The sequence below is a fragment of the Sander lucioperca genome, chromosome 22, assembly GCF_008315115.2.
Source record: "Sander lucioperca isolate FBNREF2018 chromosome 22, SLUC_FBN_1.2, whole genome shotgun sequence".
NCBI classification, from domain to species: Eukaryota; Metazoa; Chordata; class Actinopteri; order Perciformes; family Percidae; genus Sander; species Sander lucioperca.
This window is the reverse complement of record NC_050194.1, coordinates 1,769,494-1,783,570: the sequence shown is the minus strand read 5'-3', so window position 1 is coordinate 1,783,570 and position 14,077 is coordinate 1,769,494. Positions and strand designations below refer to the sequence as shown.

The window sequence follows — 14,077 nt, the reverse complement described above, 5'->3', positions numbered from 1 at the left end:
CACAAGTCACATTTTACCACTGTACATTGTCAATGGAAATTATAAAACATACAGTATAAACTGTATATTTCAAACAGTGAGAGGCTGTTAATAAAACAGATGTGTATACGACAGTGTATACACACACACACACACACACACACACACACACACACACACACACACACACACACACACACACACACAACCAGTACATCCCCTTACTCAATTCCTTCCCTCCTTCTCATTTTCTTTTCTCTCTACCTATTCTTTCTTTATCTTTCTTTTGGTCACTTGGTCCCTCTTTAACTCTCCCTCGCTGTGGCTTACTGTTCCACTTTGTTTCCGTCTTTAGAATCCCCTTTGTTCCTCTCTATCCTACCTGCTGCCTTCACTTCTTCACTTTTTGTTGGCCTCTCTTCCTACTTTGGTATGGTGTTTGTTAGACATTGAAGATGTATTTCAATTGAAGCTATATAATTTGTTTCAACATTCAGGACTTTTACTATTGTCAATTTTCATGCCATTTTCATGTATTTAAATGCTTACCAACACATGTTTTTTCTTACTGAATAATTTAAATGTTATTGCTCAAAAGTTTGATCTCATCTAATCTTATAACAGTTTGCTTTCACAACACTTCCTAACTTATCAGACAAACAACCAATTACTTTTACTAAAATTAAGTCTATCATTATCATTATATAGTCCCTGTTAATAGTGTACTTTCTCTTTTGCCTTATTAAATAAATAAAAAAATGTGGACTTCCCACTGCTGTAGTATACAACAAATGAGGGAACCACAAGCTTACCAGCCAGTCAGAGACGGCAGGATCAGATGTTTTATAACTTTGTAGGTCACAAGACTGTTTGTGTCACACAGAGCCATGTGTAACTGTTTAGCCTGCAGTGAGGCCTGCAGTTGATGTCAGAGCTGCTATTTGAAGGGTATAAAAAGAAAAAGAATTAAAGAAATGATAAAAAGATGACTCTGCTACCTATTTAGAGACCTAATAAGACATTGATAACCGTACATAATTTTGGATTACATATTAAGTTCTAACAAACTAAACACAATTACGCTACTTTGGAATAAATGAAATACAATGAAATACAATTAGAAGGTTCTCTCCTGACTGAACCAACTAAAACAGTAAATTACCTGCAGGAATAAATGTTTCAATGAGAAATAAACCATTTAGAGTTCAAATAAGCCACTTGGAACACCTTAGTGCAAGTGCAGCCTTTATTTAGGCAACCATGAGAGATGAGCATCCTCCATGAGCTACAGGCCACTGACTGAATGGATGGATGTCAGTCTGCAGATGTAAAATACAGTGTAACCCATAATACTAAACGTGATTGCAGTGTATTGCAGTAAATTATGAGATCTAAATAAGGAAAGCAGGTAAATTAAGCTCTCCTCTGGGGTTTCTGAAATATACTTCAGCCAGATCACACTCTGCCTCACTGCACCATCTCTTCCTCTGTGCCATGATCTGGATTTGGCTGGTTTCTCCTGGCTCCACTTATAATGGGCCTATCTTACATTCCAATACTCAAAGTAGTTTGGCACACACACACACACACACACACACACACACACACACACACACACACATACACACACACACGGTTATGGCCTGTTGGCTTGGTTCTGGCCTGGTTCTTTGGCAAGTGTGTGTCTGCTAGGCTTGCCTCCCAGTCAACACCCTATGGGTTGTTAGTGTGTGTGTGTGTGTGTGTGTGTGTGTGTGTGTGTGTGTGTGTGTGTGTGTGTGTGTGTGTGTGTGTGTGTGTGTGTGTGTGTGTGAGAGAGAGAGAGACAGAGAGAGTGAGAGAGAGATTACTGCTCAGGCTGCTACCCCACTTAGCTCACCTGATGCTGATGGCAAGAATAGAAGGACAGGAGGAAAAGAAAATATGGGTTGGGTATATGGATGTGTTTGGAGACCTGGGGTCCTAAAGTAGGTCTCTCTTTCTCACCCTCTCTTTTACACACACTCACATACACACATTTACACCCTCTGTCATCTTTAGAGACTTGGATGTGCCCAGTACACTCCCACTCCAGACCAATTTCTCGCCTCCTCTCCTTCTGTGTTCAGAACCACTCTCTCTCAAAGCAGTAGCTCACTTCCCAGTATTTATCACTTTCCATTCCCGGGGGGCTCTGAGCACCAAAACGTAATCCACTGGGAGTGTGTGTGTGTGTGTGTGTGTGTGTGTGTGTGTGTGTGTGTGTGTGTAAGCAAAAGAGAGAAAGGGAGAGAGAGCATGAAAGAAAGGAGAGGGATAAAAACGTAGCAAGACATAGAGGCCTTTTATAGCATATATACAAATGTGCTGCCAGAAAGACGTTATGTGCAAATAGTCCTTTTTCACAGAAGATATTTTGACTTGTCATACTAGGAAAAGAACGTTAACAATTGCTCTGTTCAAGTGTCTCAGTAAGTCATGACAGTGTGACAGTGAGCCAGCATGAACAATACCAGGACCCTGAACTGAAGCAGTTAAACGGAATCATCATTCACTTAATCATTTACGCATGTGCTTTTCATACTGTCAAATGGCAGGTTGATTAGCAAGCTTTACCATGCTACCACAGTAGTAGACCTTAACAACACTGCGGAAATTAGCAACAAAACATGATAAAGTCAACATTATTGCATTGAAAGAATACTGCAATGTAAATTAAATTCCACCATTTTTTAGACTTAAAAAAGATACAAGGCTATGCTGACAGTAAATCAGACATATTTTGGTTTTGGGTGACGTCTAACAACTCCAGTTCAAACAGTTACAACACCTTTACAATATTTTTTAAAAGCACTTAATCTAATTTATGTTTTCGCATAACATGGACTACTTAAAACTATTGTAAACCAAACCAAACAAAGACAGACAGAAAGATAATTATGTGTGTGTGTGTGTGTGTGTGTGTGTGTGTGTGTGTGGTTGAGAGACGACAAGAGTCACAACGAGTCATCAAGCTAACAGCTAAAGCAAAAAGATAAAGCATAGGAAATAATGAAATCTCGAGAGAAGAAGACAAGTGAAATGAGGAACTGACCAGTCTGGTGACAAGGGGAACCCCGAAGTGCCAGAAGTGCTCGTTCTCGCCTCCTCTCCTTCTGTGTTCAGAACCACTCTCTCTCAAAGCAGTAGCTCACTTCCCAGTATTTATCACTTTCCATTCCCGGGGGGCTCTGAGCACCAAAACGTAATCCACTGGGAGTGTGTGTGTGTGTGTGTGTGTGTGTGTGTGTGTGTGTGTGTGTGTAAGCAAAAGAGAGAAAGGGAGAGAGAGCATGAAAGAAAGGAGAGGGATAAAAACGTAGCAAGACATAGAGGCCTTTTATAGCATATATACAAATGTGCTGCCAGAAAGACGTTATGTGCAAATAGTCCTTTTTCACAGAAGATATTTTGACTTGTCATACTAGGAAAAGAACGTTAACAATTGCTCTGTTCAAGTGTCTCAGTAAGTCATGACAGTGTGACAGTGAGCCAGCATGAACAATACCAGGACCCTGAACTGAAGCAGTTAAACGGAATCATCATTCACTTAATCATTTACGCATGTGCTTTTCATACTGTCAAATGTCAACCTGTCTGCTGGGAAAAAGGCCTACCCATTGGTAATAAGACTGAAAAGGTGGAGCTAATTAAGAATAATAGGCTGCTTGGGCTGTCCCTGTATGAACCCTTTCAGCTACTGATATCATGAACCTCATCACAGTTTAACAGAACTTTATACACTAACGTAAAGTCAACCAAAGAGGAAAGACCATTCTGTCATCTTAAAACTATGTAAATGTGTCTCCTATACAATCAAATATGTTTCCTGATGTAGCACAATTTCATAAAAAAAGACTATTGACAAATACTGACCCACAAAAACTAAATACATTTTAGGAAAAAAAGCACAAGTTTAATTAGTTTATTATAATTCCTAAAATATCTTAATAGGGACTTGAACATATATATATATATATATATATATATATATATATATATATATATATATATATATATATATATATATATATATAAATAGATTAAGTGACTTTCATTTTCACCATAATTTACATACTTTTATGTAATTTTCAATGTTGCTATACAATTTTAAATATGTCTCATTCATCAGTATTGTATTTATACCTTGTGACTTCATCCAACTTCATCTTTACCATGTCATATATCAACATCTGTTATGTTGTAGTGACTCAACAGTGGGTCGGTTTTTCAGACAAAGGAAAAAAAAAATGTCTGGCAGTCAGTCACGGGTGTTATTGCACTTGTCAAAACTTAACTTAATTTTGTCTAGTAATTTATGTAATTACTGGAGAAAAAGTTACAAAACTAAAGGTACGTAATAGTAACAAAGAATTGTGGCTAATCCTTCACCATCAGGCCACAAGTTTCTATCAACATCACATTGGATGTTGTCTCTTGCCATGCACCTGCATCATCTCTAAATACTAATGAATGTGGGGTTCCCATTGCTTCCACCTCCATTACTTTCTGGAAAACAGTAAGTCCGCAGTTTCACTGTAGTAAAGGTAGTGTTTTTCACGTTTTTTATATGCTGTATATGATATGTATATGTAAATGTACCAGGACCCCCCCCTCCCCCCCACCCCCAATACAGTAAAACTGCACATTTTAGAGTGGCCTTTTATTGTGTCCAGCCTAAGTCACACCTGTGCAGTAATCCTGCTGTCTAATCAGCATCCTGATATGCCACACCTGTGAGGTGGATGGATTATCTCTGCAAAGGAGAAGTGCTCACTGACACAGATTTAGACAGATTTGTCAACAATATTTGAGAGAAATAAGCCTTTTGTGTACATAGAAAAAGTCTTAGCCATTTTCTTGCAATGCCTGGTGTAAATATACTTTAGGCAGGGAAGGGACACCACCTATTATATGTTCAGCCAAACAAACCTCTTTGCAGGGCCTTACAGTCCTGTCTGGTGCTGTTTCCTTATCAGGCATTGATGTTCCCCATCAGGGCGCTCTAAATGATGCAAAAGGGGAAATTGCTCAGTATTTAAGGGGATACACGGCATTTCCTTAGACCTCTGAGGTGAAACAATCTCCGCCTTGCCTTTCTCACCTCTGGATGGAGGCCCCAGCTCAGACCCTCGGTTATTCAATTAAATTCAATTTTATTTATAATGTCAAATTATAAGAGTAGTTATCTCATGACACTTTACAGAGTAGGTCTAGACCACAATCTATAATTTACAAAGACCTCCAAGTCCCCCCAAGAGCAAGCATTTAGTGTGACAGTGGTGAGGAAAACCTTGCTTAAAGAGGCAGAAACCTCGGACAGACCCTGACACTTGGTGGGTGGCCATCTGCTGCTGCCGGTTGGGACACAGAAATACAGTAAAATGATTTAATAAATAATTATAGCAGTTGGTATGATGAACAATGGCATGTCTCATGTGGACACCAATGTACTTGAAGCTGTCCACCCTCTCCTCCTGAGGACCTGTTGATATTCCCTAAAACTATTAGTTAATAGTTAATAGTTCCTTCCCTGCTTCTTCCCAAAGTCCACAATCATATATTTAGTCTTGCTGACATTCATGAGTAGGTTGTTGTCCTGACCAAAGCTCATTCTACAGCCTCACTCACTGTTGAGCAGCACCTTGGATAATGTTGTCAGCTAAATGCCTAAAATATTAAAAGTACAGTCCATCCAGAGCCGTTTCTACTACAGCAACACACTGAGCGGAAACAGAAACGTCTTGCGCTCCTCATCAAGCAATCCAAAGGAGCAAATAAAGACTTCACAGCCCATCAAGCCAAGCAGTGGATTGGTCAGCACTGTTACTAATAACTGCTGATGAAAATCTTAAAGGCCAATAAAAGCCTATGGATGAGCTGCTTTGGTTTCCTATTGGTAATAGTCATCTGGAGAATAATGTGTCTAGGACAGCATCTTAGCTAACTACAGAAGAGATTTACACAATTTCTGCAGTATCCACAGCCTTGTAAAATTGTTTAATATAAACCTATGCAATAGGAAACCTGGCATTATTACGTATTCAGGGATGTTTAGGTAGCACTGGCAACACATACTTTAGAGACTATATGGTGCAAAGCTTGACTGAAAACAGACATCTACCTTGCGTTAGGTGATGCAATCTCACAAAAAGAGCTTTGATGAAGAGAGACTGGGCAGGGTTGGGTTATTGCTTCTGCTGTATTTCTTTTTCATTCGTTTATTAGACAGCAGCTGTCACATCCAGTTCCCGCTCTTAGTTCATGTTTTGTTTGTTTCCCTGACTTCCTGTTCAATGTTGTTACTCACTGTCTGTTTCAGGTCACTAGTGATTACCCTCCCTTCCCTAATGTGTGTCACCTGTGTGTAATCGTCCCCTGTCCCAGTGCATATACAGCTACTCATCTTGTTTCCTTTGTCATTTGCCAGGTTGTTGTAGTACCTTGTGTGTCTCACTCTCCAGTGTTGTCCCTCGTGTTACCTTCCCAGTGTTCTTGTAGATCTCTAGCCCGTATTTTGACCACGTCTTTTGCCTGACGATTTTGTTACCTTCGCCTGTGATTGTACTCTGTACAATAAAGCTCCATTACCTTTTACCCTCTGCTCTGAGTCATGCTTTTGGGTCCACTGTGCTCCGTGACAGCAGCAACTTTGCAGTGGTTGACAAAGAGTTGTTTGTTTTGCGATATTAATGTTCAGAGAGCTTTTTGCCATTCTGCATCCTGGCGTAACTTATCAATGCATGGCTAAATCAATGTTAAGCATCCTTATGGATTAACTCCAAGTCATAAAAAGGGCCTGACAAGCCATGTGGAGGAAGTAATATGATTCAATTATACTCACTAACCTTCCCTCCAGTATTAACACACGCACGTGCACACCCACACGCTGTGAACGGCAACCTAAGAAAGCAGCTCTTACTTGGCACACACATAAGCAGGCCTGACTGTATGTTTATTTAGCATAGTGCTGCACTGATAAAAAAGTGAAAGAAGTTATTATTGCTTGTTGAAGCACAGTGGAAGCCTGTGTGCATACATGTTTATGTATAGTAGGTATGATATTATGCATGTAATGCATAATTAACATAAGAAGCACTACAGCCCACTTAAACCTATGCAAACAATTCCTCTTGCCTCAAAGAGTAAAAGTGAGATCACTAACTTGGGCTTCTTAACAGTAGAACCGCGAACATTATGATTACATTTTTTAAATTCTTCTGTCATTGTTTTTGCTATGTTTTACTCCTGTAGAATAACATTTAGAAACCTCATAGATGGGTTTTTGGTGTTGCTTTTCACAAAAACACCCCCCTTTATTCGCCAGGAATGGGTCCGATCAACGTTGGTACACTTCTCCACAGCTGTATTGATACATTTGCATAATGGCCGTAGAGCGCATTGAAACAATGGATGGTGCATAAAAAAAATGATTTGCACGCCAATATTTACTCGCATGCAATTCTTAGCACGGGGCGGACAGCGCCGGGACATCGAGCATGTAAAGACAACATAAGAAAGCCGCATGCATGCACAATAGTGTTACACGCAGCACGCTGTTGTACGTTTGCATGCGCACGTGCGAAACGTCATATACATGTTGTATGGATATAAACAGTCTCAAAGGAAGGAATCTAAAGTAAACAAGCCAAGGTAGCTCTCTGAGCTAATGCGTGCAAACTTTTGGATAAAAACACAGAGGCTCCGCAATCTTAGCTAGCTTGAACCAAGACGGCTCCCAGACTTTTATTAACTCCCTTAGTAAAAACCTATAAACATTATTACATTTTACACCCTATTACATTACACCCTTCACAATAAAACCCCAACTTAGAGTATGGCGTCTGAAGTCAGTGGCAATCCGTTGCAACTCAAATTGTGTAGCAAGTTTATCATAACACTAATAACGATAATACCAGGTGCGCTGTTGCGTCTGGTATTATCACTAGTGACTAGAAAGCAGATGACTAGTACCTATCCACTTAAAATAAGTAGCTCTGTCTAATTCTTAGTGAATAGTGAAATTAACCTTTAACTAGTGATATCCACAGTACAGCATGGTATGTGTGTAAGTATGCTCCTGTCCCACCTCTACCTCTACCTGTCGATACACTGGCTCCAGGCCACATGTTAAAACATAGTAACAGCTACCTGGGACTGCTGCTGATTCCCCTACAGACAAGACCACATGAGATCCAGTGTGCGAGTATGTGAGTGTGTGAAGAATTTTTCAAACAATACCTGGCCTCAATATCATTTCACATCCTTGATTTACTTTGCTACAGTTTACCTTCAGGTCTCCAGTTCACTTGACTCTTTGCTTTGTAACTGCTGCTTTTTTCTAACCCTCTTATTTTTCTCCTGCCACTGTTCTGCCTTTGCAATCCTACCAACATCATCTTCACCTCTACCTTCCTTTCATTCTCTTCCTCCTTTTCTAGTATATTCTTTCCGCTCAATCATTCCTCCTCTATTTTCTCTTGCCATTATTTCTGTCTGCTCCACAACCCTACCTTCAATTTTTATCCACAACTTCTTCCTTCCTTCGTGCTTTCTTTCTTCTCCTCTTCTGCACCTCGTTATATGTCCTTTACTCTATATTGTTCATACTTGCTAATCTTAAGAATCACTCTTTTTCATCTTTCCTAACGCCTCCATATGTCTTACCAAACTCCTCCTGTCTTTTTATCTTTTGTCTTATCCCCCTTTCCTCTTCTCCTCACTTCTCCCCGTTTTGCTCAGCATTCCTTGCATTTGTAACATTTGTTTTCTCTCTTCTTTCTTCTGATAACTCATCCATCTTTCCACTAACATATTTTTTCAATTAATCCCCTCCTTAGCTTTCATTAGCATTTTTGTTTATTTTGTTAGCTCTGACTCGCTTCCTGCCTTATTCCATCCTTTCATTTCTTCCCTTCACTTTTCCACTATCCCTCCCTTCTTCTCTAGCTTCCTCTGTCCACCTTCACCTCTCCTTTGGCTCTCTAACCGGGACAGCTGGTTAGGTGGGTCTGCTTGCTTCTGTCAGTTCAACCAGCTAAGCTGCCCAACCAGTAGAGCTTTGAGCCCCTGCAACAACCTTGAACCTCAAGGCTCTTGCTTGTGATGGAGATGCCAGATTTGAGATATAAAGAATTGCACAAGTTTAGACACAAATGTAAATGTACACACTCTTCCAGGCGAGGGACGGGGAGCCAGGGAAGGGAAGAGAGGGACACAGGCTGACCTACACAGAAACTTACTGGAGATGGACAAAGTCACAGGAACAACATGGGAATGAGGAGTGTAACTTACATAGTTATGTTAGATTTTAAAGCAATATGGAGATACTGCAGCACCAAAGAGGCCGAACAGGTGTATGACACTTGAGGCATGAAGTGTTATCTCTATCCTTCGACAACAAAATGCTCCGACATCAAAATACTGGGGCGATTGCTGAATGAAGGTGGTGGTGTAAGAAAAAAGATGCATGGCTCAGCGTAGGTGGATGCAGGCACAATAAGTGCCAAATTCATTTCAACCTGTAGATTCCATATAGGTTATGTACATTTATAAAATGGGCAGCTCAAATCAAGCAACCTGATTGTTCATAGCAGTGATATATCAACCATATACAACGTCTATGACCTCTAATTCCTTTACACAATAAGTATCACTCCTTGTCTGAAAAAACGTAAGACTAACAAACTGATAGCTGGTGCCACAAAGGGAAGGCGTTCAAGTAGTAAGAAGTATCCCATTAAGTATATGCTATATTTAGAATATTTTCACCGTATTACCTTGCCGTCAGACAGCCCTTTTGGTCAGGAAACTGCAACACGTTGGCACTCACACATTCTCACTCCCATCCCAGGTGCCTTTGGTGTTTGTTATTGATGCAAAAAGTCTGCTTTAGCGTCATATTTAGACGTGCTTGGCCGGGACTCTTGGCGTCACTTTTTGACGCTCTGGGGCGGGACTCTTGGTGTGACTTTTTGACGCTATGGGGCGTGACTGTTGGCATCACTTTTTGATGCTCTGGGTCGGGACTCTTGGCGTCACTATTAGACACTCTTAAGATTCACGTCTAGCCCTTTGGTGTCATATTTAGACACTCTTGGTCGTGACTCTTGCCGTCACCTTTTGACACTGGGTTGGGACTATTGGCCTCACTTTTTGTTGATTGTGGGTGGGGTTATAAAATGTACATTTCAGTGACAGGTGGGACAAAAACAGGACACGACCGGGACATGAACCGCGGTCTCTTGGGTGAAAGACAAGTCCTGTGTTGTTTGACCAATCCACCACGCCAACCAACCTCCTTATGCAGATTTTAAGTCTCTCATACTACTTGCTACCGTTGTCGCTCTTAATACTACGTCATCTCACAGCGCCACGGTCAAGCTTTCCATACAGACGCTAAAGGGTATCCGACGCTGAGAGCCACTGACCAAGCGGCAGTATTGTACGAGTTGGGAGGGAGAACGGGTTAGAAACTGAAGCCTTTATTTATGCTCTCTTCAAAGCCACCAGACTCCATTGGCAAAACAGTAATTTTGCCTTGTAGAAAACAAAGTTGCTGTTCTACCGCTGCCTCGATTGCTAAGTTGCTGGTCTATTTCTGTCTCAATCAGTTTGTTTGTTTGTGTTATTGTGTGCCTTTCTTCAGCATTAAGCAAAATAAACAGCCTGTGCTAGCTGCTAGTGTAGGCTAAAGCCCAGTTCAGACCAAAGACTTGCAACGAAAGGAAGATTGCAGGTAAAAGTTGCAGCGGTCTTAACTGACCTGTCTTAGCTCGACTCAAGCCAGCTGATGGCGTTGCCTGCTACTCAGCTTGTCAATTCGCCAGTGGCTGGTTTTAGAACATAAGGGACGTCACCTGTTTCAACAGCCAATAGCGAAGTCAGCTGGTAAAGTCAGCTACAAACTATAGAAATGATCCATAATACATTTTATTTGAATGTTACAAACTGTCAACTTGTTGAAATGGCAGAGATAGATGGAGGCTCAACGAGCACGGTAGGCTATGTGGTTGAGTGAGATAGAAAGTGACTGAAGAGAGGGAGCAATGTTAGAACAAAGCAGTGAATCAGAGAAATAAAACGTTTTCTTACTATCTCTATCCTCATTCATATTTTAAGACGCTACAAATTATGTCCAGCTCCAAAAACGCCTGAAAAAGTCAAGAGTTAGAAGGGAAGTACAGAGAGTCATTGCTATGGAGACGATACACCGTCTTGTCTTGTCTCGTACCATTGGTACATTGCGGACCGGCGCATTGCAAGTCGTTGTAAGTTTCAACTTGTCTCATCGAGAATCATCAGTCTGAACTGGGCTTATTGTAACCTGCGCTGTGTTCCATAGCAACCGCCTTGGTGTGTGCAGGTAGCCAGCCCAGGAGGGTCTATATTTATTGTGAACATGATTATTTATCAATAAAAATCTATTTAATTTAGATTGGGACTATAAGTTTCATATTGCCATAGTTGATAACAGCAATATAAAAGCAATAGTTCAGTTTAGTCTGTGACATGTTGTGATTATATCACAGCTAAGAGGCATTTTTTGGCCTGACGCAAAGTCATGAGCTATTGCTTAAATATGATCGCAAAGTCTTTGCAACATTGACTATAAAATGAATTCTATGCTTGCCTAACCTACCGTGAGGCATATGCTGAAGCTCCGGTAATTAGTATTTGTAGAACCTCCACAAGTGATCAAACGCTGCCAGTGTTTTGGAATGTGATGAATATCAGTTGAAATATTTCATTTAACTTTTCTTACATTTTTTCTATTCTGTAATGTAATTATATGCGATCACAAGCCTCACCCTGATAGCTATATGCCAATGCTATAACTATAAAACTATAACTATAAGCCAAAATTATGAAGGTAAATATGGTGCAAAATGTGAGTGCATGTAGAATATGATGTGAGAGCTTGCAGAACAAAAAATCGGAACTTGCATTTTAAAATTGGCACTTGTTGTGCACAGTTTGACTGTTAAAAAGTGTTTATTTACCGGTATACATTTAGAAGCGGGCTGGCTGGTTAGTTGGCTAACGCTAGCTTGCTAGCCGGACAGCATTGTCCCTCATTTGGCGATAGAAACTCTGCTTTCCCCGTTCTGTTCGCTGAGAGCTCCACAGCCTGGCGGCAGATTTCCACCAACTGTGGACCGGCTGCGGATCGGCTCCCCTGCGTGTCGGCTCCATGCTCCGCCGTCCTTCAATACCCACCAGGTCCGGATTTGTTGTGGAATGGCTGTGGCCATGACTGACAACTGAAGTCACGAGGACCCACGAGATCTCACAAATTCACGTATGATCGCGCGATATAACAGGATGTAGTTTATATAAACAGAACCACAAAACCAACAATGTTTGTTGTTTGTTTCCATTCCGACTTCAGGCCTGTCTCCATTATGACGTTTTCAAGGTGGAGTGCAGGGAAATATGATCCGCTGTGAGCACGGTGTATTTTATTTTGAAAATGAACCGGATGTTTTATTTTGTTTCTGTGCTCGACTTCCTGTCCCGCACTATCTGCCGTGTGCTGAATAGCTGCGGAGCTCTCCGGCGTCCGGCCAGAGGGCTGCGGACCGCCGGAGCTGGGACGGAGTAGGGACGCAGACATTCTGCAGTCAGTGGAAATACACACATTAACTTTAATGTAAACCTAATGACTCCACCGCCGTTCAGGAGCGGATCCGCAGACGTTACGCAGCCGGTGGAAATTGGGGGTAAGTCCACAGGTACATGTCGTGTATAAGTGTTGCAAAAAGTCAAGGCGTGTAGATTTGCCACATCGTGATGCAAGAGAGTTTGCAGCTGTCATTGTGTTCATGTAAATATCAATCTACACATTTGTGAATATTTTTTTCTATGACTTCACATTCAAAATACAGGTGTGTGAACATTTTTTACAAGTGCAAATTTTAACATACAAGTTCAGATTTGTTGTTTTCACATTGTATTCTACAAGCGCTCACATTTTGCACCATATTTACCTTCAAACAACATGGCAACAGACAATCTCCAAGAATCGGCAGATATTCAGTGTATTCTACTGAAAAGCTGTTCTTGTAGTAAGAGGCTTTTGAGCAATCATTCACAATCCGAAAAGTGCCTCAGTGCAAGAGAATCAACTTGGCATTCAGCTGCCAGCATTAAGGCCTTAACTTGAATTCCCACGAAACACAAATAGTATAATGTGAACGCAGTATGGTGCACGGTTTGCTTCAAAGCCCGTTCTTATGTGAGATTGGAAATGTGCCACTCTCCCCCGCCTGGAATCACCTTTCCTCGCTCGCCTCTGTCAACAGCTGCTTTGGGAGGATTCCCGTGGGGCTGCTGGGGGGATGGGGAGGGGTCGCTTTGTACCGACTGTACTCTCCTCGTGTCGCCTGTTTATTACGGAGACTAAGCACTACAAAGCCAGCTAACTGTAAAACAATTAGATTAGCATAAATATGTTCTATTATACATGTAGATTTAAGGCCTGGCGCTTTGCAACAGGGAGGAAACCCACTGAATTATTCAAAATGTACAAATATTGGTTAAATCAGAATGAAACAACAGGAAGCAAATGCAACTCCATTACTCTACATTAGACTGGGAGAGCACCATATGCCTCTGTCCACATTGTTTAACATGTTATACTCTGTTGACTATGTTTGCCACATACAACTTGTGGGATACAGGAAATATGCATATATAGAGAAAGATGAAAAAAAGAACCTTGAAAGTAGAAGCAGCTTCATGAAGTTCTGACATTGAAAGAAATATGTTGAGAATGAGTTAAAGGTGCTCTAAGAGATGTTGGGTGACATCAGTTCTTGTTGACGTTCAAAGTATTGTCAAACAAAACGGAGGCTAGCTCGCCCCTCCCCCAGCTAGCAGATGTTTTTTACAGTGTGTTCAGGGGACAGGCAGCTAGCAGATAGTGAGGAGATGTTTTTTACAGTGTGTTCAGGGGACAGGCAGCTAGCAGATAGTGAGATGTTTTTTACAGTGTGTTCAGGGGACAGGCAGCTAGCAGATAGTGAGATGTTTTTTACAGTGTGTTCAGGGGACCGGCAGCTAGCGGATATTGAGGAGA

General features: G+C 41.2%; 1 protein-coding gene across 5 annotated transcripts in view; it reads right to left on the bottom strand.

The window, feature by feature from the left end:
• Positions 1-14,077, bottom strand: part of LOC116055648 (RNA binding protein fox-1 homolog 3-like) — a 651,886-nt gene that overhangs the window by 325,270 nt on the left and 312,539 nt on the right. The window lies entirely within an intron of this gene.